The sequence below is a fragment of the Sus scrofa genome, chromosome 2 (assembly GCF_000003025.6).
Source record: "Sus scrofa isolate TJ Tabasco breed Duroc chromosome 2, Sscrofa11.1, whole genome shotgun sequence".
In the NCBI taxonomy this organism is placed as follows: Eukaryota; Metazoa; Chordata; class Mammalia; order Artiodactyla; family Suidae; genus Sus; species Sus scrofa.
The window spans coordinates 73,408,843-73,433,405 of record NC_010444.4 but is presented as its reverse complement, the minus strand read 5'-3'; the positions used below and the strand labels follow the sequence as shown (position 1 = coordinate 73,433,405).

The 24,563-nt window shown below is 51.4% G+C and overlaps 1 long non-coding RNA gene across 1 annotated transcript; it reads right to left on the bottom strand.

Annotated features, from left to right (window-relative positions):
• On the bottom strand, nucleotides 522–17,530 carry LOC110259354. Its single transcript, XR_002341686.1, has 3 exons — nucleotides 16,936–17,530; nucleotides 9,137–9,265; nucleotides 522–2,797 (listed from the first exon to the last, which is right to left on the bottom strand). It is a non-coding gene; the product is annotated as an uncharacterized LOC110259354 (long non-coding RNA).

Below are 24,563 nucleotides of genomic sequence, written 5' to 3'. Positions count from 1 at the left end.
TTGCTGTGGCTGTGGTGTAGACTGGTGGCTACAGCTCTGATTAGACCCCAAGCCTGAGAACTTCCATATGCCATGGGTGCAGCCCTCAAAAGACAAAAAAAAAAGAAAAAAAAACCAAAGGCAAGCACAAAGGCTTCAACAGGGAGGTTGAAGGGCATTCCAAGGTCACTCCAAGGGGTGGTAACCCCACAACCTGAGCCCAAGTCTGCCTGGCTACAGACTACTGCCCTCCCTGCCTCTGGGGAGAAAGTCCCTCCTCACTGGGCCATGGAGGACCCAGCTTGGGTTTTTTGGCAGCACCAAGGGTCTCCCTAAGCCCTTTCTCTTTCTGGCAGAGGCTGGAACAGCAGCAGTGGAGGGGGAAGCAGGCCAAGTGCTGAGTCTGCAAGATGACATATCCCGCAAAAGCCACCAGCCATGTGGTCACGGCGGCCCAGGGCTCTGGAGGTGATGGATCTCCCCCGGCTCCCCTGCTGGCTGCCACCCTCCCACCCCCACCCTGGCACCCTCTGTCTCCCCCTCTCCCGGACTCTGCCCAGCTTCCTGCCTCCTCCAGGAAGCATCATTCCAGAACCCCCCAGGCCGGGAGGTCAAACCCCAATAATCATGGAAACACTCAGAGGGTATAGCACAAATCATGGAGTCCACAGGCTGAGCCCCCACCTCATCTCCTCCACTAATGCTGCGCCATCTAATAAATCTTGCTCTGCGTCAGTTTCCTTGTCTGTAAAATGGGTTTGAGAAAAAGAATCTATGTCATAGGACTGACATGAGAGTTACATGAACTATGACAAGCACTTTGAATATTGTTGGGTTGTAGGAGATTTTAAGGTAGTCGGGAAGGCTTCCTGGAAGAGGCGATATTCAATTTGGGCCTTAAAATATGAGGAGAGGAGCTGCCTGGTGGCTCAGTGAGTTAAGGATCCAATATTGTCACTGATGTGGCTTGGGTCACTGCTGTGGTGTGGGTTCAACCCCTGGTCCAGGAACTTCTACATGCTGTGGGCGTGGCTGAAAAATATATACATGAAGAGAAATTGGAAGGACCAGCAGAAGGGAGAGGTAAGGCCCGGAGGATGGACTGGCTAGGAGTTAAAGGAAGTTAGAGCACTGAGAGGGGAGGTGGGCCGGAACCACCAAAAGGCCTCAAATGCCCTGTGGAAAGAATCAGGACTTTGCCACAGGTACTAGGGAGCCATGGAAAGTTTTCCAGCAGGAGGGTGAGAGCATCAGTGCAGCTATGATTTTAGGGTGATGAGCCCACCTTCAGATCAGGGTGGGACTAAAGATCTAACCTCCAAGGCAGAGCCCGCCAGGCCCCCTACTCCACCCCCTGGGGGTACCTGGGGCTGGGCAGTGTCTCAGTGGGGCACCTGAGGTGGGGGAGGAGGACGATAAGCACATGGGTGCAGCACATAAGGGGAAATGGAGGCAGAGAAAGAGGGTCACTGGCTTGCTCAGGGCCACAGGACAGGCAAGTTCCAGGGCTGGGATTTGAACCCAGGCAGTCTGGCTCCAAGGCCCTCATGGTTTTTTTTCTTTTTTGCTTTTTAGGGCCACACCCATGGCATATGGAAGTTCCCAGGCTAGGGGTCTAATCAGAGCTACAGCCACAGGCCTATGCCACAGCCACAGCAACACGGGATCTGAGCCATGTCTGCAACCTACACCACAGCTCATGGTAACACCAGATCCCCAACCCACTGGGCGAGACCAGTGATTGAACCTGCATCCTCATGTATTCTAGTCCAGTTGGTTAACCATTGAGCCGCGAAGGGAACTCCACAAAGCCCTCATCTTTTTTTATTTTTTATTTTATTTATTTATTTATTTATTTATTTTGTCTTTTTGCTAGTTCTTTGGGCCACTTCTGCGGCATATGGAGGTTCCCAAGCTAGGGGTCTAATCGGAGCTGTAGCCGCTGGCCTACGCCAGGGCCACAGCAATGCGGGATCCGAGCCGCGTCTGCAACCTACACCACAGCTCGCGGCAACGCCGGATCATTAACCCACTGAGCAAGGCCAGGGACCGAACCCGCAACCTCATGGTTCCTAGTCGGATTCGTTAACCACTGCGCCACGACGGGAACTCTCAAGGCCCTCATCTTTAAGCCCTTTACAGGAAGGGCTTCTGCCTTCAGTACCAAGCTCCAGCCCTAAAGCAGCTCACTTAGACTCAGCCTCCCTATTGTCCTTAACACCTCCCAGGTATTAGCTGATCCCCTCCCCTGTCACCCCCAGCAGCCCCTGGGCCATCCAGCCTCTGGGTCCAGCCAAAGCCTTTCTGCAATTAAATAGGCTCTAGTGGACACACACATATACACACACACACACACACACACACATCACTTGCTTGGTGCCCATTATGGGCTGAACTGTGTTACCCCAAAATTTATACATTGAAATCCTAACCCCTAGGACCTCAGCACGTGACTGTATTTGGAGACAAGGTCATTAAGGAGGTAATTAAGCTAAAATGAGGTCATGAGGGTGGGCTGTAATCCAATATGACTGGTGTCCTTATAAGAAGAGGAGATTAGGACAGAGACACGCACAGAGGGGAGACATGTGAGGACACGGGGAGAAAGCAGCCATCTGCAAGCCAAGGAGAAGAAATCAATCCTGCAGACACCTTGTCTCAGACTTATCTCCAGCCTCCAGAAGTGTGAAAAAATAAGTTCTTGTTGTTTGAGCCACCTAATCTGTGGTACATTGTGATGGCAGCCCCAGCAAACTCCACATTGCCCATGAGACAAGCTTCCCCAGGTCCAGAACTTCAATAGTCAGGGATCTTTGGTCTGTAAATGACAAAATAAACAAATACTTGATTCAGACTAGCTTAAACAGAAAGGGAGCTGTTGTAACAAAATCTATGGCTTCAGGCATAGTTCAATCCAGGTGCTCAAATCATAACAAGATCATCTGCTTTCCTCTCTATTAATTCCATTCGCTGGGGTTGGGGGGCTTCCCACATGGTGATTAGATAGCTCCTAGGAAGACCAGGTTTCTATCAGCTCAGTAACCCTAGAGAAAGTGTGTCATTGTCCCCCTAAATTCAGCAAATGTTCAGGAGTTCATGCTGATTGGACCAACTTGGGTCATGTTGGGTGGCCTCAAGCCAAGCACTGAAGCCAGAGGTTCAGAATCCCCTGATTGGCCAGCCCCGGGTATTTTTGATTGGGCTCCTCCAGATAGACACCCTGAGGCAAAAATGAGGGCCTTACTGTGTGGGCAACTGGAGCTCATTGGGGGCCTCTAGGATACCATGTAGAGCATGCCTTGGAGTTATCTCAAGACAGGGACAAGGGAGCTGCAGTATTTGTCACTGACTTCCCATTTATAAAGGCTAAGGGCTGCAATAATTCTCCTGTCTTCTGGCCTGCTCTGCCCATGGCTAAGTGAGCTCTAGCACTCACAAAGTACCATCAGAGAGATGGCTGCAAATGTTCTCAGTAGGCAGTCAGCTCAAGAGGATACAGGTGGGGTTGCTCCATGGAATCTCAGCCTCCCTCCCTGGAGCCCTGCCTGAACCTCATGAGCCAAAAGCATGACAAGGGAGCGCCCCCAACCCCCCGGCCCCAGGAAAATCTAAGTGAAGGGAGGGTGCAGGAGAGGCTGTAAAAGCAAAAAATTGTCTAAATGGAGTCAGTTTCCCTTCATTCTTCCCATGAATGTCATATGTTCCTAATGGCTGCCTCCTGATATTTCCCTCAAATTTTCCAAGACCTTCAGGCCCCTTATCAGTTGAAAGGGGTGATCATGCTTTCAAACTATACAGAGAGGACCAGGGGGTGGGAATAGAAGGGGCCATTCTGCTCTTGCTTCTGTAGCTGCCACAAGGTGGCGCTGCTGAACAATGGTCTTGCACAGTCTTGTCTGCTTTCCCCTGGCTTGTCTTCACTAAGCCAAATTCTTGCACAGAACCCAGTCGAACTCCAACGTGGGTCCCCAAGGTTAGAGTCACTTGGCTTTTACTTATGAGTGAGTTCAGGCCTCAATCACCAGGACAGGGAAAGTGAATGAGCCAGGACTTCCAGCCTCCATCACATTTTACATTAGAACCAAACAGCTTCTTCCCCCAACCCTCCCTCCCACTTCCTTTAGAACTAAGTTCCCACTGGGACACCGCTGAATATCCTTGCCTTTTTTTTTTTTTTTTTTTTTGGTCTTTTTAGGGCCACACCCACGGCATATGGACATTCCCAGGCTACAGGTCGAATCAGAGCTGCAGCTGCTGGCCACAGCCACAGCAACACCAGATCCGAGCTGCACCTGCAACCTATGCCACAGCTCACAGCAACACAAGATCCTTAACCCACTGAGCAAGGCCAGGGATCTTACCCACATCTTCCTGGATACTAGTCGGGTTCATAACCTGCTAAGCCATAACGGGAACTCCCCTTGCCCACCTCTATACCTCCCTTGGAGCCACCTCTACCTATCAGAGAACCTCAGAAGGGAAGGAAAAGGAACATCAATCCCTTTGCTCCCATGAGTTCCACCTCATCTCCACCAGCCCACTCTGCACACCAAGGAGTTTGGGGATAGGTGTATTAGTCAGCAATCACTGCATAACAAGTTCCCAGTCCCAGCAGCTTAACCTAACACTCATTTATTATCTCAGTTTCTGTGGATCAAGAGTCTAGACAGTGCTTAGCGGGTCCAACATGCTACGGGTTTCCTGCAAGACTGCAACCAAGGTGTCAGCTGAGGCCACAGCCATCTGTAGGTTCAACTGGAACCAGATCTGTCTGCATGTTCAAGAGGCCTTGCACACTTCCACTCACTTTCTTGGAGCCTAGCTGCCATGCACGTAACCCCAGGCTGGTCTGCCAGGACAGCATCCCTGCTCTTCATGGAAGAAAGCCCAATTGTCCCAGCCAACAGCCAGCTGACCCTCACATGAGGGAGCCCAGCCAAGATTCGCTGAGCCGCCTGCAACCCCAAGTTGAGTGCAGAGGCAGGAATGAGTCTGGATGAGATCAGAAGAATCACCTGGCTCATCAGCAGACTCCTGAACCCCAAGAAAGGCTTAGTGCTTTCAGCCCTTGGATTGGGGGCTGGTTTGACAAATCCAATCTGTGACAGCACCATCATCACCATTCTGCCACGACCACGGGCACCCACTTAAATATGAATAAAACCAGGAGGAATCATTCAACTGACTCTCTCCCTAAATAAAGAAGTTCTACTTCACGGACTTTAGCTGTCTCGACTCTACAAAGGAAATGCGGCTGGCAGCTTCTCCTGATTAAAAAATGTCAAGTTCCACCTCGCCAGGCATCTCAATACCCTCCTTTTCCATCCACCTTCCCAGGAAGGCTCAGGAGGGTGGGGAGGCTCTTTTAGGCTTGCGGACTGGACCAGAGTTCCCAGGGCCACTCGGCTGCCCAAAATGGGACCCCCTGCCCGCCCTGCTCGTCCTGGCTGCTTGCTACAGATGTCTCCTGAGGATCTGCTGGCCTTTTCTTTACAATGCCCAAGACCTACTCAAGAAGAAGAAGCCATGCTGAATGGAGGATGGCAGAACTGGCTTTGGGAAGCCTCAAACCTCAGCACCTGCAGCCGGGGAGCAACATGTGTTGCAGATTTGGCCATGACCTTGAGCTTGTCACTGTCCAGGAACCCTTGGCAAAGAAATGACATCCCTCTGTCTACTTCCCTGACCCATCCCTAAGTCCCCTAAACCGCCTCCAAGGTCTGGCTTCTGACAGCACTGCCCAGACCTGCCCCCAGCATCTCCATTCTCACTGGTCGATGTCACAGCTGTACCTGTAAATAAATACAGTTACTCTCACCCCAGAAAGCAAGGATTCTCAGCTGAAGAGCTCAGTGGTCAAGAGCAGAACCTCTAGAATCAGGGACCTCCCTGGTGGTCTAAGTAGTTAGGACTGGCCATTTTTGCCATTGTGGCCTGAGATCCCACATCAAGCATCTACATGCTGCAGTCAAAAAAAAAAAAAAAATGTGTATGCAAAAAAAAAAACGCAAACAAAAAGCACAACAAACAAATAAACAAAAACCCTCTAGAATTAGACCCATGTAGAAAGCTTAGGAGAAGGGGAAGACATAAGGATGAAATGATAATCCATCTACACAAGGGAGTCCCACTCACTGTGTAAAAGAATGAGGACTCCCATAGAAAGACACCAAGATACTTGTTAAGATAAAAAAGTAAGGGAGTTCCCGTCATGGCTCAGTGGTTAACGAATCCAACTGGGAACCATGAGGTTGCAGGTTTGGTCCCTGGCCTTGCTCAGTGGGTTGACGATCCGCGTTGCCGTGAGCTGTGGTGTAGGTTGCAGACGTGGCTCGGATCCCACATTGCTGTGGCTGTGGCGTAGGCCAGTGGCTACAGCTCTGATTGGACCCTAGCCTGGGAACCTCCATATGCCGCAGGAGCAGCCTAAGAAATGGCAAAAAGACAAAAAAAAAAAAAAAAAGATAAAAAAGTAAAAGTAATGGATGCAGCGTTTTGGTTTGGGTAAGCTAAAAAAAAGAAAAAAACAGGGAGTTCCCATCATGGCTCAGCGGAAATGAATCTGACTAATATCCATGAGGATACAGGTTCCATCCCTGGCCTCGATCAGTGGGCTAAGGATCCAGCGTTGTCGTGAGCTGTGGTGTAAATCACCACAAATGCAACTCGGATCCAGCGTTGCTGTGGCTCTGGCGTGGATCGGCAGCTGCAGCTCTGATTGGAGCCCCAGCCCTGGGAACTTCCATATGATGTGGATATGATGTGGGTGTGGCCCTAAAAAGCGGGGGCGGGGGGGGGACGAAAAACATTTCTGGGAGTTCCCTGGTGGCTCAGCTAGTTAAGCATCTGGACTGGTTACTGCTGGGACTCAGGTCACTGCTGTGGTGTGGGTTTGATTGCTTGCCTGGAAATTTCTGCATGCTGAAGGTGCCGCCAAAAACACACACACACATTTTGTGGATGGATGGTGGCGATGTCTGCACAACAATGAGAATTACATAAAGCCACTGAGCTGCTCGCTTAACCATGGCTCAGATGCTTAAGTTTTATGTCACGGATGCTTGGCCACAATTTCAAAGCAAGATGGGGGCACAGAAGGAAAGGGTTTTTTTTTTTTTCTCTCTCCAAGGGTGACCCCCACCTTGGGCTTCCCACACCACAGCCCCTCATGGGAGGCTGGGAAGCAGCATTCAGGAGCCAGTTTAGAGAAAGTGAGACCCAGAGAGGGTGAGGAGCGGCCCAGGGCCACACAGCAAGGAGGACGCACAGACAGAACTTAAGAGACTCTAGTGGGGCCCGAACGAACAAGGTGAACAAGGCGATCCCTCTCTAGGGAGCCACTGATTTTGCTTAAGCTTCTGGGGGGCAGCGGGGAGGCAAAGTAAGGGGGAAGCATCTTCTTTCCTTGTTGGAGCCTTGGAAATCCCTCCCTGGGGAAGGCCGCTGCTGGGGAGGACATCCCTGATAAGTCTCCATCTGGAGATCAGGTGATTCATTATTGTCAGCAAAGTTCTCCAGAGGCTTGGGGCTTACAGATAGTCACCCTTGATACAGGGCAATAGAGTTATCAAGGAGCTCGGGGGCTGCCTAGATGGTGGGGCCAAGGTATTGGAGCCAGGAAGGGTCTTGAAAATGGCCCTGCCATCATCTACTTGCAGAGAAGGGGGCACGGGAGCCAGAGAAGGGGGAATCTGGCCAAGGTCACAGGGCCAAAGAGGGGCAAGATGGTCCCCCATTGCGCCCATGGTAAACCTGAGTCAAGTCCTGTTCCCCTTCTGCCCAAGGCCCTCCAGGGCTCCCAGCTCCCTGGGGCAAAAGCCCAAATCCACCTCACAGCCCACAAGTCCTGCACAACCTGCCTCATCCCCTCTCTGCCCTCACCTCCTCCCTCTCTCTCCCTCCCGGCCCCTCTGGCACTCAGCAAAGTGCCAGACAAACACAAAAGGAAAAACACAAAAGGACCCAATGAAGAATGAATGGGGACCCTGAACACCTCTGGGTTCCGAAAGGAATTTCTAGTCCACGGCCTCTGCTTGAACTCCTCCCTGGATGGGGAGCTCACTATCTCCCAACACTCCCATTTCATCCCTGAGCTGTCTGGTCATAAGCAAGCTCCTCCTGAAAATCTGGGCTGAGTTTTGTGCCCTGAAGTGTGTGTGTGTGTGTGTGTGTGTGTATTTGAGGGATGAAAGAGTGAAATGAGGTCAAGAGCAGAAATTCTGGAATCTCTGTGGGCTGATCACTGTTTTGAATATTTGGAAAGCCTCCCTGCGGCCCTGGGAGTGAAGTTACTTTAGACTGACTCCCTCTCTCTTTCCCTTGCCCTCTCTCTCTCTTCCTTTCTCTCCCCACTCCTCTCTGTCTCTGTCTCTGTCTCTGTCTCTCTCTCTCTCTCTCTCTCTCTCACACACACACACACACACACAATTTCTCTATTTTTCTCTTTCCTTTCTATTTTTGTCTCTGTGTTTCTGTTTTTCTGTCTCTGGATCCCTTGCTGTTCACAGTCACAGAGATACCAACACAACTCCTCAGCCCCAAAAGAAAATTGCTGGCCACCCCAGCAGCAGAATAATTGAATCGGTGGGCGGCCGGGATTGAATCAAGCGTGAGGGGAGAGGGGGAGAGGCAGTGTGTGTGTTGGGGGGGTGCGCTTAGCTATGAGCAGCAGGAGTGCAGCTGTAGGGGGAGAGAGGCTATGAAATCTCACCAACAGGCCCGGTTTCCCCTACAATAAACCCAAGACAATCTGACCCCTACACAAAGAGCTAGAAGTCTGTCTCGGCAACCCCAACACACAGGCTGCTCAATTCTCCGAGTCACTTGGTAGGGCCAGGATGGGGATGGGGGGTGGCTACACCAAGGTCCACTGGTGGAACAGCCACCTCTTTATTTCAAGGAGAGGTTCATTCCTGTTCATCCCTTCATCCTCAAGTCCCCTCATCCCCTGACCACTCACAGCCCCGCCCATCCTCCATCCATCTGTCAACACCTATGGCTCCACCCATCCTTCCATCCAATTCTCACCCACCCATAGCCCCACCCATCCTCCATCCATCCCTCACCCACCCAACCCCCCATCATTCTTCCGTCTCCCACCTTATCTGCCCCACTCACCCACCCACTTATGCATCCATCCATCTCCCCACTCACTTACCCACAGGTCAAACATTCAGCAGATGCTTATTAAGCTCCTATGGAGGGCCCCTCTCCGTACTGGGTGCCAGAGACACTGGGATAAAAATGACAGCTCCAAGCCCCTGCTCAATTGGAGCTTAGCATCTAACTGGGAAGATAAATGTTAAACACACAATTTGAACAACCCACTCCATCACTGAAATTGTGACAGTTCCTGAAGATAGGCTCAGGGTGTTCTGGGAGGTAGGATTTGGGAGGGGATGAGGGATGAGGCTTCTTTGGTTGGGGGGCCATGGAAAGGCTCCCAGCAGGAATAGTGTGACATGCAGAGGGAACAGCGTAAGCAAAGGAGAGGCTGATGTCCAGGGTCTGGTTCAAGAGCAGGGCACATGAAGCCACCCCTGGACATGAAGTGGGGATCTTGGATGAGAAGTGGGTTGTGGGGGGGAAGCGGCTGGCCCCAGATTGGGTGTTTTAGGGAGCGTGTCAAGGCAGATGGACAGGAATCAAAAACAGGGGACAGGAAGGCAATGGAGATGAGAAGGCACAGCCAGAGAGGTGGGAGAAAAACCAAGGGTGGTGGAATCTCAAAGCTACTTTGTCCAGATGGAGAACTTAAGGTCCAGGGATCCTGGGGCTCTGCTTCCCTCCCCAGCCCCACCGGTGACCAGTGACTGCCATGTCCCTTCCTTGTGTCAGACAGCCACAGAGGCCCTGAGGACCACTGAGGGAGACCTTCCATCGGTGGTTTCTGATCCCAGCCCTGCCGGCTCTCACTGGCCAAGCTACACAGCTAATCTAGCAGCCTCCACATTCTCAGCTGTGAAATGGGAATATTTGAGCCACTCCAGGAGGCTGCAGGAAAGCACTGAAGCCAATATGACCACAGCAAGAAGTTATTGTGTCCTATACACCCTACCTAGCATGGCCTCCTGGTCACTGCATCATTCATTCAGTCCATTAACAAATATTTATCGAATGCCCAGATGCTGTTCACAGCTGTGAACAAAACACACACAGTTCCTCTGTCCTCAAGGAGCTGATATTAAAGTAGAGTGATACAGAGAATTAGATGCAAATGCCTAATCTAATTTCGGGAAGCAATAAGAATTCTAAAGCAGAGAAAGGGGACAGAAATGGTTGGGGCAGGGGAGGGGTTCCCATTGTGCCTCAGCTGTAACGAATCAGACTAGTGTCCATGAGGATGTGGGTTAGATCCCTGGCCTCACTCAGTGGGTAAGGATCCAGCATTACCATGAGCTGTGGTGTAGGTTGCAGACATGGCTGGGATTCTGCGTTGCTGTGGTTGTGGTGTAGGCTGGCAGCTGCAGCTCCGATTCAATCCCTACACTGGGAACTTCCATATGTCACGGATGTGGCCCTAAAAAGAAAAGAAAAGAAAAGAAAAGAAAAAAGAAAAGAGTTAGGGGGATGCCTGTTCTCTGGGGGTAGTCAGGGAAGGCTTCCCTGAGGAGGTGGTGAGTGAGCTGAGACTGTGGAAAGAAGCATCTACCTGGCCAAGAGTTTTGGGAAAGGCATTCCAGGCAGCAGGAACTGCAGTGCAAGGCCCTGAGGTAGGATCAAGTTTGGCATCTTAGGAATCAGCTCTGGGAGTCCCCTGGTGGTCTAGCAGTTAAGGAATCTGCTGTGGCTCAGATTTGATCCCTGGCTTGGGAACTTCCACATGCCATGGGCATAGCCAAGGGCAGGAGAAAGGGGTCCATGCCCCCAACACCCCATCCCCAGCCATGCTTGCTTCTCCTTTGTCGCAATCCCTACCACGTGCCTTGCTATACATTTTCCTTATTTATCTTGCCTATTTTTTCTCTCTCCAACTGTCAGCTTCATAAAGATGGGGACTTCCTTCCTTCTGGCTTCCCTGTTCCCGGCTCTGCTTCCAGAGCCGGGAACAGTGCCAGACCCATAGTAGACCCTCAATACGAAACTTTGAATGAATGAATGAACGAACGAACAGGCATCATTCCCATCACAAGGGCCAGGTAGGAAGGCAATCAAAGGCTCCGACCACTTCAAGAGGCCCCTTTAAGAGGTCAGAGCTGAGAGATATGGGGTCGGGACCTCCCTTGATTACTGAGATTCTAATTAACTCCAGGGCCGAGAGGGCCGCCCCGCTCAGAGGAATTATAGATAAGTTTGCATCCAAGTGTTTGAGCATTGGCTCTAACGGGGTGGGCAGCAGCTCCTCCTCCCCCCCCCAACCCCTGCCAGCCAGCTGGCCAGGGAGGCGGGCGCTGAAAGAGGTCATTTGCATAGGCAGGTAATTGGTTTTGCAAATAAATCTGGTTCTTGAAATTTGTAGATTAGCAATAATACGTCTCCAGATGAGAGAGAAAGGTCACGGATGAATAAAACAACAATTAAACTTTCAGGAGATTATGAAACTAAACAGAAACCTGGCACAGGGCGGCCGAGAGAATAGAGAGTGGGGCAGGGAAGGTGGAAGGGGTCTGCTGGGGGTGGGGGGCGGTCTGCTGTCCTGGAGAAATAGTCCATGTTCTGAACTGCTTCATAGGAGCATATGCTGTGAGTCAGGCTCTGGGCACAATGGGATCTACTCAGGACAGTTATCAGGATCCCATTTCTCCGTAAAGAAAACTGAGGTCCAAGGAGAGAGAAGCTGATGCCCAAGGCAGCATAAGGCAGGATTCGAACCCAAGACCAGCTCTGCACTGTCCTGGGTGGCAGTGAGCCTCATTTCACAGTAGAAAGGAAGAGAAAGGAAGAGGATGGACCACCTCCCCTCAGTCTCTCGGCTCTGTGACCAGGAGCATCCGCACACAGTGCCTCAGTCTTTCCACGCCTCTGAAACTGGGGCGCAGAGCATTTGATGGGAGATTTTTTAATTTGCAAATGTTTTTGTACTTGTGTGGCAATTAAATGTGGCATAGCAGCGAATGGACCAGGCACTATGCCCGGCGTGATGAGGATGCTCCTCTGGTCATCCTGGGATCCTGGCTGCAAGCAACAGAAATACGCTCCAGGAAACACAGCAGAACTGAAATTTATAGATAACTCTGGGGCTGGAAAGGAAAGCTGGAGGAAGAGGGTCAGCTGATAGGAAACGGGAACTCAGTAGATCACAAACACAACCATATTTTGCTCCTCACCAGCACATGACCTTGGTGAATCACCTTTCCCTCTCCAGACCTCAGTTTCCAAATCTCTAAGAGGGGGAAATCATTGTGCCTGCTTTCTTTATTCAGTGTAGTCTTTCAAAATATTTCCTGAGCCCCGAGTGAGCACCAGGCACTCTTCTGAGCACTAGGAATGCAGCTGAGAGCAAAACTAGCAGAAATCTCTGTCCTGGTTGAGCTCAAAGCCTAATGAGGGAGACAGACAATGAGCAAGCAAATCAGTAGGTCGGCAGGGTTTTAGAGAGGGCTAAATGCTAGGAAGAAAATTAGGGCAGGGAAGGAGGCATTGGGAAGGAACAAGAATTGGAGAGGGAGGACAGGTTGTGAATTTTTTTTTTTTTTTTTTTTTTTGGTCTTTTAGGGCCTCACCCATGGCATATGGAGGTTCCCAGGCTAGGCTAGGGGTGAATCAGAGCTATCGCCGCTGGTTTACGCCACAGCCACAGCCATGCCAGATCCTTAACCCACTGGGTCCTCATGGGTATTAGTCAGATTCGTTTCCACTGAGCCACAACAGGAACTCCTTTTTTTTTTTTTTAATGGCTGCAGCATATAGAATTTCCCAGGTTAGGGATTGAATCTGAGCCACAGCTGTGGCAGCACCAGATCCTTTAACCCACTTCCCCAGGCTGGGGATCAATCTGGCACTTCCTCAGTGATCTGAGCCACTGCAATTGGGCTCTTAGCCCACTCCGCCACAGTGGGAACTCTGGCTTGCCATTTTAAACAAGATGTTCAAGGAAACCGTCTGAAAAGGTGATATTTAAACAGAGATATGAATGGGGGAGGAGATGTGTGGGAAGAGAATTCCAGGCAGTGGGAACAGCATATGCAAAGGCCCTGGGGCAGAACTGTACCTGGCATGTTGGAGGAACAGTTATAAGACCTGTGTGTCTGGAGCAGAGTGAGGGAGGGAAGGGGGGACAGAGGAAGAAGGTGAGGGCAGGGAGGAGATGGGGGCAGGTCATGAAGATTTCTTTGTCCAGAGGGCAAAGAGAAAGGACGTTCTCCTGTAACAGTGACAAATATTCATTCCTCCTTCCATTTGGTGGTAGAGATTCTGGGCTGGTCCCCAATGTTCATGCTCTACTTTCTCCTTTAGAAATAGAACCTGCTCAGGTAAAGACTACATTTCCTAGCCACCCCGATGCTCAATGTGACCATTTGATGTTGTGGATAATATGATGTGAGCAGTAATGGTGCATGTAACTTCCATGCTGGAACCTCGGAAGATAAGGACAGGCCTGCCTCTACCCCTTCTTCCCTTCCCCCTCTGCCCTCATCTGGAAGGTGGCAGTGAGGGCAGAAGGTAGAGCAGCCATTATGGTCCACAAAATGGACCACAACGGAGTTCCCATTGTGGCCCAGAAGAAATGAATCTGACTAGTATCCATGAGGATACAGATTCAATCCCTGGCCTCATTCAGTGGGTTAAGGATCCAGCGTTGCCATGAGCTGCAGTGAGTGTAGGTCACAGACACAGCTCGGATCTGGCATTGCTGGGGCTGTGGTGTAGGCTGGCAGCTATACCTCCAATTCAACCCCCGAGGGTTGGGAACTTCCACATGCCATGGGTGTGGCCCTAAAAAGACAAAAAAACAACAACAACAACAACAAGATGGACCACAAGATGGAAGTTTGGCTGAGAAGGTAGAAGTCTGCCTATCTGAGATTGTCCATTGGTTCTCCAGCAGACTTAGTCTTTTTGTTGTTGTTGTCTTTTTTAGGGCCACACCCACAGCACATGGAGGGTCCCAGGCTAGTGGTCGAATCGGAGCTGCAGCTGCCGGCCTACACCACAGCTTAAGGCAACGCCAGATCCTTAACCCACGGAGCGAGTTCAGGGATCAAACCTGCATCCTCATGGATACCAGTCAGATTCACTTCTGCTGAGCCACGACAGGAACTCCCACTTAGCCTTATTCCGAGATATTTTCATGGATATCCATATTCCCCTACATTCTCTTCACCTTCACGTCTCCCTCTCTCTTCCAAAATTTGGCAGCTCCACCAAAGCTTTTTACCTCTAAATCCTATGTCAGTGGCAATTCTGTAAGGCAAAAGACCAGAGAGGGTGAGTGACCTAGCTGAGTCACAGAGTCCAGATAGCCTGTCTAAAGGAAGCAGAAGAGTGAACCTGGCTGAGAGAAGATGGCCCACTGACCTTCTGGCCTGAGAACAGTGGACAGTGGGAACCCACTGAGTGCCTCCTCTGTCAGAGCTGGCTAATCTCATTCATTCCCCAAACACTTATTGGGCAACTGCTGTGTGCTTCCAGACACTGGGACCAAAATACAGTCATCCTCTCCTTCTCAGGGCTCAGACGTTAGCTGTGCTGGAGTCTGAGGCTTCCTGGAGGTGGTAATGTGTATCCTGAGATGAAGAGGGGAAGGCATGGCAATCCACATGATGGGAACAGCAGGAGCAAAGGCTCAGAGTCCAAGTGCGGTGGGTGTGAGTTCCTGAGAGCCCTCAGAGCAGGGGAGAGATGAAGCCAGAGACACAATGCAGGTGAAGTGCTGAGGGCAAAGACAATGGGGAGCCAGGGGAGGATTTAAAGCAGTGGAGAGGTGAGATCAGATGTGCCTTTGAGAAGGTCCCAGGAGGAGGGCTAGGAGGGGCGGAGCCTGGAAGACAGTCCAGATGAGAGACGGGTGCAGGACCAGGCTGCTGCCTCCCGCACCACATCCCCTTGCAGCCTCGCTGCGACCGGGCGCGAGCAGGAAGGAGAGGCGGGAGGGGGTACCTGGCAGCCAAAAGCCCAGCGGCTAATGAGCCCGGTGCGGCGCGGGCTATTTTTAGCAGCCGCTCCTTGGGACGCCTAATCGCTCCGGCCTGCTCCCCGCCAGGCTGCCATGGAAACGCTCCGCGCCGCCGCCGGGAGCTCGGTCCCCGGTCCCGGCCTGCGCTGCCCGCCCTCCAGCCCCGGCCCAGGGCGCGAGCTCTGCCACCGCCAGAGGGGCCCCGCCGTGCCCTCCCGCATCGCCGCTGTGTGACCCGCGGACACCTCTGCCCGTCTCTGGGCCTTAGAGGGTAAGGTGGCTATCAGCGTGGACTCTGGAGGCTAAATCCCAGGTTCGAATCCCCGCTGAGCCAGCGGCGCGGGGGCGCGCCCTCAAGCTTGACTTGGAGCCTTGGTTCCTCATCTTTAAAATGGGTGCCGCCTCATATGAGTGCAGAAACCGGTGGCCTGGAGCTCGAAGCTCAGCCGCTGGCCCCAGTGATTTCAGCCACCCATTGAACACCTACTGTACGCCAAGCATTGCCCTAAACCGTCCACGCATTCGTTTTATTTGTTTAATCCAGAGGCATTTTTCAGACTACATTTTTACAGATGGGGCTTTTGCTACAGAGAGGTTAAGTGGTCTGCCTGAGGTCACACAGCATGCACATGGTGGAGCCGGGATCTGAACCCAGGCCAGCTGGCTCTGGAATCCCAACGCTAAAGCACTCATGGAACTGCACAGATGTTTAAACTGGAATGTGGGAGGTGTGGGGGGTGTAGGGGGAGGTTGTGCTTATTCCCCAAGGAAGGCCTCAGGAGTGGTGGCCACCCAAGGAGGGACTTGGTTTTCATCCCCCACCTTGCTGGAGGAAACCAGGAGTGAGAGGCATCACTCCCCCAGAGGACAAATGGGGACACTGAGGCAAAGGATGAGGACAGCAGATTGTCGGATGCTGAGCCCAGGAGCTCAGGTCTCTCTCATCACTGAGAGCTTTTATGGAGGGGCCCTGGGCTTGTGGGCCTAGGCAGCCCGCCAGGCAGGCTGGCTGACACCAGAAGCTATTCTGGGCCCTGTGGCTCAGACAAGTTGATGGGGAGGGGCTGAGCATCAGGAAGGAGGGGTCCAAGCTGGGGAGGGGAGAACAAAGCCCAGAGCTGGCCTGGACAGGAGAGGGAAAGGGGGAGAGTGGAGAGGGAGGGGGAGTGGGAGAAGAGAGGAGGAGGAGGGGCACACTGGACAAAGCAGGCCTCCAGGCTTATCCATGCCTCAGTTTCCTCATCTGTAAAATGGGGGTGTGGACCATCACAGTTCCCACGTCCTAGGGGCTGCTGGGGTGATCAGAACATCTAGTGCAGGGTCTCATCCATCTGCATTTAACGTTTGGATGTTTTGTTCTGTTTAGAGTTTTTACACTGGTTTGGATTCTTCATTTTTTATTTTTTATTTATTTATTTTGTCTTTTTAGGGCCGCACCCGCAGCATATGGAGGTTCCCAGGCTAGGGGTCCAATCAGAGCTACGGCTGCCGGCCTACACCACAGCCACTGCATCGCCAGATCCAAGCCATCCCTGCGACCTACACCACAGCTCACAGCAACACCTGATCCTTAACCCACTGAGCAAGACCAGGGAACTCTTGGTTTGGGGTCTTTAAAATATGTCTTAAGGAGTTCCCATCGTGGCTCAATGGGAACAAATCTGACTAGCACCCAAGAGGATGAGGGTTTGATCCCTGGCCTTGCCCAGTGAGTATTGCCCGGTATTCTGTGATAACCTGTATGAGAAAAGAACCAGAAAAAGAATGGATGTGTGTACACATATAACAGAATCACTTTGTTGTACAGCACAGATTATCACAATATTGTAAATCAACTATACTTCAATAAAACTTTTAAAAAATGGAAAAAATAAACACCAGAAAAATAAAATAGTACTTACCTTGCTGGCTGGATCTGTGAGGGCCTCCTTAAGTTTTGCATTCCAGGCAAGAAAGGTGCTAATATCTGCCTGGTGACAATCCTGTAAGTTGCTCAGAACTGTTCCAGGCACATGGTAAGCACCCAAGGAGCAGGGGGATGAATGTGACTAATATTTACGGAGGGCCCAAAGCTGCAAACATCTGGATGTCAAGTCATCCCAGTGCCGGTTATTATTCTTCACTATTGTTAGGTACCAAGCTCGGCCCTGGGACCTTAGGCCTTGGAAGGTGATGGAATAGCCTGTATCAGCCTATCCTGATCGGTAGCAACGAGGGAGGAGGGCGGGAAGCAAGCATCCTGTAGCGTGGAAGCAGTTGCCCTGAACTAGAATCCGCCCGCCTCCTTCCCACAGCCTGGCTGGGCCCTGGGCCCGCGGTTCAACCTGGAGCGCCCCCTGTTCCTCCTCCGAGGTTGCACCCCGCGGGGGTGGCCGGGGTGGGGGCGCTTGGCCCAGCTGTCCAGAGCTGGGTTCAACAGGGGGTCACAGGTCCCCGTCCCCATTCCCCAGTCACCCTGGCGGCTGGAAGGGCTGGGGAGGGGAGGCCAAGGTTACCTCGCCCCTCCCCCAGACTAGCTATAATTAGCCCCGAGATGAATTAAACATGAGGCCGACCCAGCTCCGCTCTGACATTATAATTGTTCCGGGGCAGCAGGCAGAGGGAGGGGCTGCTGGGGGAGGCTGGGGGAAGGGAGAAGGTACATACCAGCCCCGAGCACCTGCTGTGGTCCACCAGGTGGCCCTTGAGGCTCAAGAAGGCGGGAGGCTCAGGAGTCGGCGATGAAGGGGTGAAGCTGTCAGGCCTGGATCATTAAAGCCGCCAGCCGGCATGTACCTTCCTGGGGCCTTTTACTTCAGTTTCCTGCTAACACACCTGAGTTTCCACCATTACAACGTCTATCAGGAGTTCCCACTCTGGCACAGTGGCTTAAGGATCCTGCGTTTTTTTGCAGCCCTTAGGGTTTAATCCCCGCCCCCGCGCAGTGGGTTAAGGCTCACTTAACCAGCTAGGTAGCAGCTGCCCCTCATATTTGGAAACTTCAAGAGACTTCAGAGGAGTTCCCATTGTGGCTCAGTGGGTTAAGAACCTGACTAGTATCCATGAGGATGCAGGTTCAATCCCTGGCCTCGCTCAGTGGGTTACAGATCCCGTGTTGCCACAAGCTATGGTGAAGCTTGCACATGGGGCTGGGATCTGGCATAGCTGTGGCTGTGGCTAGGCCCCCGAAGCAGCGCCTCCAATTCAACCCCCAGCCTGGGAACTTCCATATCCTGCACCTTCAGCCCTAAGAAAAAGAAGGAAAAAAAAAAAAAAGACCTCAGGCCTGTTCTTTCCTCACTGTACCTCAGTCTTCCCATCTGTGTGATGGACCTATGGTGGCCAGAGGCAGCCTTGGGGTAGGGAGACAGGTGGCAGGCTCTCACTCTGGGGGTCGCCTCTCCCTGCCCCAGCCCTGCACCAGTTAAATTAATTCCCTAGACCCTGAACCCTAGGAAAGGGTGAAATCTCCCCAAAGTTGGCCAAAAAAAAAAAAAAAGAAAGCTCTTGCAAAATGGGTTGATAGCTCATAGCTCCCAGCAATATTGTGAAATGAGCTAAGAAGAGTGTAAATATTCAGCACATACTCAGTGCTTACAGCTGTTTGCCATGGTTCCAAACAAGACCACATCATTTTTTTAACAGTTATATATTTACTTCAACAAATAGCCACCCAAATTTATATACCATCTACTCTGCTCAAAAAATATATATATATGGGTTTTCCTGGTAGGATATAAAGGTGCATTTTTTTATATAAATAGATTTCATTGGGAAAGAATGAGAAGGAGGTTTAGAGAAAAAATGATGAAGCAAATGAGGGAAGCCTGGAGCTGGGAGCCGCTTGGGTAATAGATTTCTCAGACTGTTCCTGGGCCTAGTAATTAATCCTGAGGGGCTAATTAAGTCCGGGCTTCCGCTCCAGCCACTCAGCGGCCTCCCTCCCAGCCTTCCCTCTCCCCAGGGGAGGCCCAGCCTGGCCCACCCTTGCCAGGGCCTCCCTCCTACTGTGCTGCCAAGCCCCCAGATCCCAGGGCTTAATCATCTGGAATTAAGGTTTAATCAGAGGACTTTACTGCAGGGAGGGGAGGCTGGGTGGGAGGAACAGCCTCCCAGGTGCAGCAGCGCCTAGAATAGGGTGAGGCAAGTGTGCCAGTGTGAAGCCAGCATGGGTCAAAACCTGTCAATATTTAACACTTAGATACTTTGTTCACTGTAGATGTTCTTGCCCTCATTGTGAGTTTTTTCAGAGGTTGCATTAAAATAGTATTTATCCAGGGAGTTCTGGTCATGGCTTGGTGGTAACAAACCCCACTAGGATCCATGAGGAAGCAGGTGCCATCCCTGGCCTTGCTCAGTGGGTTAAGGATCCGGTATTGCTGTGAGCTGTGGTGTAGGTCACAGATGCAGCTCAGATCCTATGTTGCTATGGCTGTGGCTGTGGTGTAGGCCAGCAGCTGCAGCTCTGATTCAGCCCTGAGCCTGGAAATTTCCATGTGCCGCGCCTGCAGCCCTAGGAAAAAAAATAGTATTTATCGGGATGACTGAGGTTCCCCCCCCTCCCCAGTTTTATGGAGAATTAATTGACATACATCAATGCATAAGTTTAAGGCCAACAGCATGATGGTTTGATTTACACATGTTGTGAAGTGATTACCACGATAGGTTCAGCTCACATCCATCTTCTCATATAAATGCAATAAAAAGAAAGAGAAAAGAATAAAGGGGAAAAATATTTCCTCTTGTGATGAGCGCTCTTAGGATTTACTCTCGTAACAGCTTTCCTGTGTATTAAACAGCAGTGTTAGCTGCAGTCATGATCTTGTACATTACATCCCTGGTGCTTTTTTTTTCTTTTTAGGGCTGCACATGTGGCATATGGAGATTCCCAGACTAGGAACGGCAGCTGCCAGCCACAGCCACAGCGATGCAGGATCCGAGCTGCATCTGCAACCTACACCAAAGCTTGCAGCAACGCCTGATCCTTAACCCACTAAGGCCAGGGGTCAAACCTGCATCCTCATGGATACTATTTGGGATCTGAAGCTGCTGAGCCACAACAGGAACTCCCTTATTTATCTTACAACTGGAAGTTCGTACCTTTTGATCACTTTCCTCCGAACCTCCTAAGCTGTGTGTGGAGGCCAGTGCCTCATTCTCCTCACCCTAATCCAGGTCCTAAGCATCTGAGCTCATTTGAGCCTCACCACAGTAAGAAGGATGTCTACTGTTGGACCGATTTTATGGATGAAAAACTCAGGTTGCTCGGTTAAGGGGAGGCAGAGCAAGATTCAAACCCTTGACTCCACGGAGGTGGGTTTATTGCCTGTCCAGGGACAGTGCAACCAGCCTTCCCCAGCCCCTCTGACCATTTGCTCTTGCTAAACCCACACATCCCATCCATCTAGGAGGAAAAGCCTATGCCCATCCCACAGGGTCCTGCAGGACCTGCCCACGCCCCCTCCTTTCCTCCCTCTCCCTCACTGGCTCACTCTGTCCTAGCCACACAGGCATCCTCATTCTTTCTGCAACACGCCAGGCACTGTCCTGCCTCAGGGCCTTTGTACTGGATGTTTCCTCTGCCTGGAACCCTCATCCCCCATCTCCACTCACAGGGACCAGTGAAGTTGCCTCCACCATGGCCTCCTGGCTTCCAAACTCACCCACAAGAGGGCGCCCGTGAGCGCCTGAATCAGGGCCTGCCCCTGCCCCCGCCCCCGGCCCCGCAAGCGCACAGCCATCCAGGGCTCCAGCCTCTCTCAGTCCTCCCCATTGCCCACAAGACCTGGCATGACCTACCCCCAAAGCCAATGAGATCCTGGGAAGGCTGTGGGCAGAGGAGGGGCGGGGCCTGACTCAAGTGCTCACAGTCGGCCTCTGGTGGCTGCTTCTGGAAGGAGTGTAGGGAGTGAGAGTGAGTGACCAAGGACCAGGGCAGAGGTGACTGCACTGGTCCAGTAAGGGATAATCATATATCCTAATTCTATACTGTTCAATATGGGAGCCACTGGCATTTAAAATGTGACTGGTTCAAGCTGAGATGCTCTGTATGTTTAAAACACGTCAGATTCAAAAGACTTGGTATTAAAAAAGAAAATGTAAGAAAGCGCATTAATAGAGTTCCCATCGTGGCTCAGTGATTAATAACGAATCCGACTAGGAACCATGAGGTTACAGGTTCGATCCCTGGCCTCACTCAGTGGGTTAACAATCCGGCATTGCCGTGAGCTGTGGTGTAGGTCACAGATTCGGCTCGGATCCCCCACTGCTGTGGCTGTGGTGTAGGCCGGCGACTATAGCTCCAGTTAGACCCCTAGCCTGGGAACCTCCATATGCCGTGGGTGTGGCCCTAGAAAAGTCAAAAAAAAAAGAAAGAAAGTGCATTAATAATTTTTTACAGTAATTGCATGTTAAAATGATATTTTGGGTGTATTGAGTTAAATAAAATACATTATTAAAAGTAACATCGCCTTTTACTTTTTTTTCTTGTGGCTATCAGAAAATTTTGAATAACATGAGTTGGCTTTCATGATCTAAGATGCGGCAGCCTTTGCACAGCCCTCCAGAGGGCGCTGTGTCCTTGTGGTGATGTTGGGCAACCAGGAATCTGAAGCAAAAGGAAGTAGTTCATACAGTTGATCCTTTGTGGTTGTTGTCTTAGATCAGTTCTCAACAACTTTTGTTAGGTCTGTGATCTGCCATCTCTCACTGCCGAAGGAAGATGGATCTACATCTGGGTAAGAATTCTGGCCCCCTACCTTGACCCCAATTTATTCTGCCAGGGTGGGTAAAAGAATTAGGACTCCAGAGTCAATGCACCAATTCAGCAACATTTATTGGATACCCACTGTGTGCACACTCTATTAACTCAAAGTGATTCCCCCAACAAATTTGTCCCAACAGACAAGGATGTTTTCTCTTCCCTTTGTCCAAATGAGAAAACCGAGGCTCAGAGAGGGAAAGTCGATGGCCCAAAGTGGCCCAGCAGAGCCAGTCTTTGCACCCAGCTCCATCTGGCTCCAGTGCTTTCTGGACCTGTCCCCTCAGCCAGCTGCCTTCCGACCTCTAATAAACTCCCTAGAACTATTGGACAGACGCAGCAGTGAGGACACTCTTTATCTGTCCAGATCAGGCTGGTTCGGTGTAGCAGTCAATAATTAATTCTGAATTTCCCCCATTTATCAAAGCGGCAGGAGCCAGAGTGCCCAGAATCCCAATCCTAAGCCTCTGCGCCCTGCAGCCACCTGGAGCTGGACACGGGAGTGACAACAACTGGGGCAGCGGGTCCTCATTGAGCCTGGGAAGGGAGGGTGTTTCTGGCTACCACTCCCTTACTCTGGGTTATTAAGTGCTGCGTGATCCAGCAGTGACCAGACCAGACCTCGTCCAGCCTTCATGGTGCCCAGAGGCTAGTAGGAAAAATAATACACTGAATGAATAATAATATAAATAATTAATGCTACAAAGGAAAATCACAGGATAATGAGTGAATGCAAAACCAAGGGAACGTGATTGTTTAGAGCCTCCTGAAGGAAGTGACATTGAACCTGAAAATCAGAGGATGAAAGATGAGGGGTGGGGAGAGAGTCCTCCAGAGGTAGAAAGAGTACACGCAAAGGCCCTGTGGCTGGAAAGAGTTTCTTCCACTTGTGGCCCTGGCACAGGGTGAAGTGGGTCTGGAGCTCAGAGCACAAGTGTGAGGCCAGTGCCAGGCCTGGAGTCATCATTGTGACGCCAGAAGCCTTCAGTAGACAGCCAGGGGCCATCAGGGGAAGAGGCAGGAAATTTCTCTGATGATCTGGGGGATGGCAATGTAGATACTTTCACCCCTCATTGAGTCAGACAGCAGCCTGGGCTGGTGACTCTGATTTTGTGTTTTGTTTTTTCTTACAACTGTTTTCCCCTGGGAGGATTCTTTCAAACCATTTGGGCGTGGGGATGAGTCAGAATCTCTCTGCCAACAAACAGCCTAGGCCAAGCAAGCAGCTCCTGACCCGGCCACCCTAAAAACCTCCCTAGTTGGGTAGGTGGGCAAACGGAAGCCCAGAGAGGGGGGGTTTCCAGGATCCCAAGAGCAGCCCCACCCTGCAACTTCTGTCTCTTCTGCTGGACCTCAAGCCCCATGAGTGCCAAGAGCTGTGTGTGTCTTGGTCACCATGAGTGCCATGCTGTGTATGTCCTGGTCACCTCAGTGTCCTGCAAATTGGAGGAAAAGGGTATCCTTTTGGAGAGGGGATATGAGAGACAGATACAGGGGTATGGAGAGAAAGAAAGAGACAGGGAGAGAGAGAAACTGCCAGAGACAGGAAGGAAAAAAGAGACAGAGGGAGAGGTAGAGAGAGTAGAGCAGCAGAGTTCAAGAGACACAGACAGATTGGAGTTCCCTGGTGGCCTAATGGTTAAGGATCTAGCATTGTCACTGCTGTGGCACAGGTCACTGCGGTGGTGGGAGTTTGATCCCTGGTCCCAAAACTTCTGCATGCCGTGGGTGTGGGAAAAAAAGCAGGGAGCACACAGAGTAATAGATGGGGGGGCAGATATGTGAAAAAGTGACTAAGTGGGACACACAGACAGATGAAGACAAAGAGAGAAAGAGAGGCAACAAGGTCAGGACCACCACTAACTTGTATAGGAGACTTTGTGTGAATTACAAAAAGATTCCCCTTCCCCCTTCCTCTCACCCCAGCTGGATGCTTTTTTTTTTTTTTTGTCTTTTGTCCTTTTAGGGCCACACCTGCAGCATATGGAGGTTCTCAGGCTAGGGGTTGAATTGGAGCTGTAGCCGCCGGCCTACACCACAGCCACAGCAACACAGTATCCGAGCCATGTCTGCAACTTACACCACAGCTCACGGCAACACCGGATCCTTAACCCACTTAGCGAGGCTAGGGATCAAATCCGCAACCTCATGGTTCCTAGTCAGATTCATTTCCACTGCACCACGACAGGAATTCCTCAGCTGGATGCTTTTGTGCAGTGAACAACTGGCTCCACCATCTATGGCAGCCAAACGCAGGATCTGTCTTAGTATATCTGGCAGCCAGAACTGGGTACACAGAGGGCACTCAATAAATGCCTGTTGGGCTAATGGACAGAGTTAGCAAACACCAGAATCCAGCCTGGAGTCCTGGGGATGGGGGTCGGGGGAGTGCAGAGCAGAACTAAAGCAGGAAGTCCAGGTGCCTATAGTTTCTGGCTGAGCCCTAGATGCCTCCTCTGGGACCCGCCTGGATTTATTTCCCCCCAGGACAACTCCCATGGAACTTCTGGGAGCACAAAGTCAGTGGGCAGCCAAGGCGGGAGGTGGCCCCTCCCCAGACGCTGCAGGCCTCAGCGAGACAGGGTGGCTGCCAAGTCTCACCCGAAACTCCTTGCAGCCCAGACTTGCTCCTGGGGTGGAGTCAGGATCGTGAGAGGCCATGAGGGGGGCGGGCTTCTCCCCTTTTCACAGGCCAGAAATGGGAAAGGGCTGGCTTGGGGTCCCCCAAAATAGGAGTCAAGGGAAAACCATTCCTGGCAGAGGTACAGAAGCCTGGAGGTGAGGGAGAGG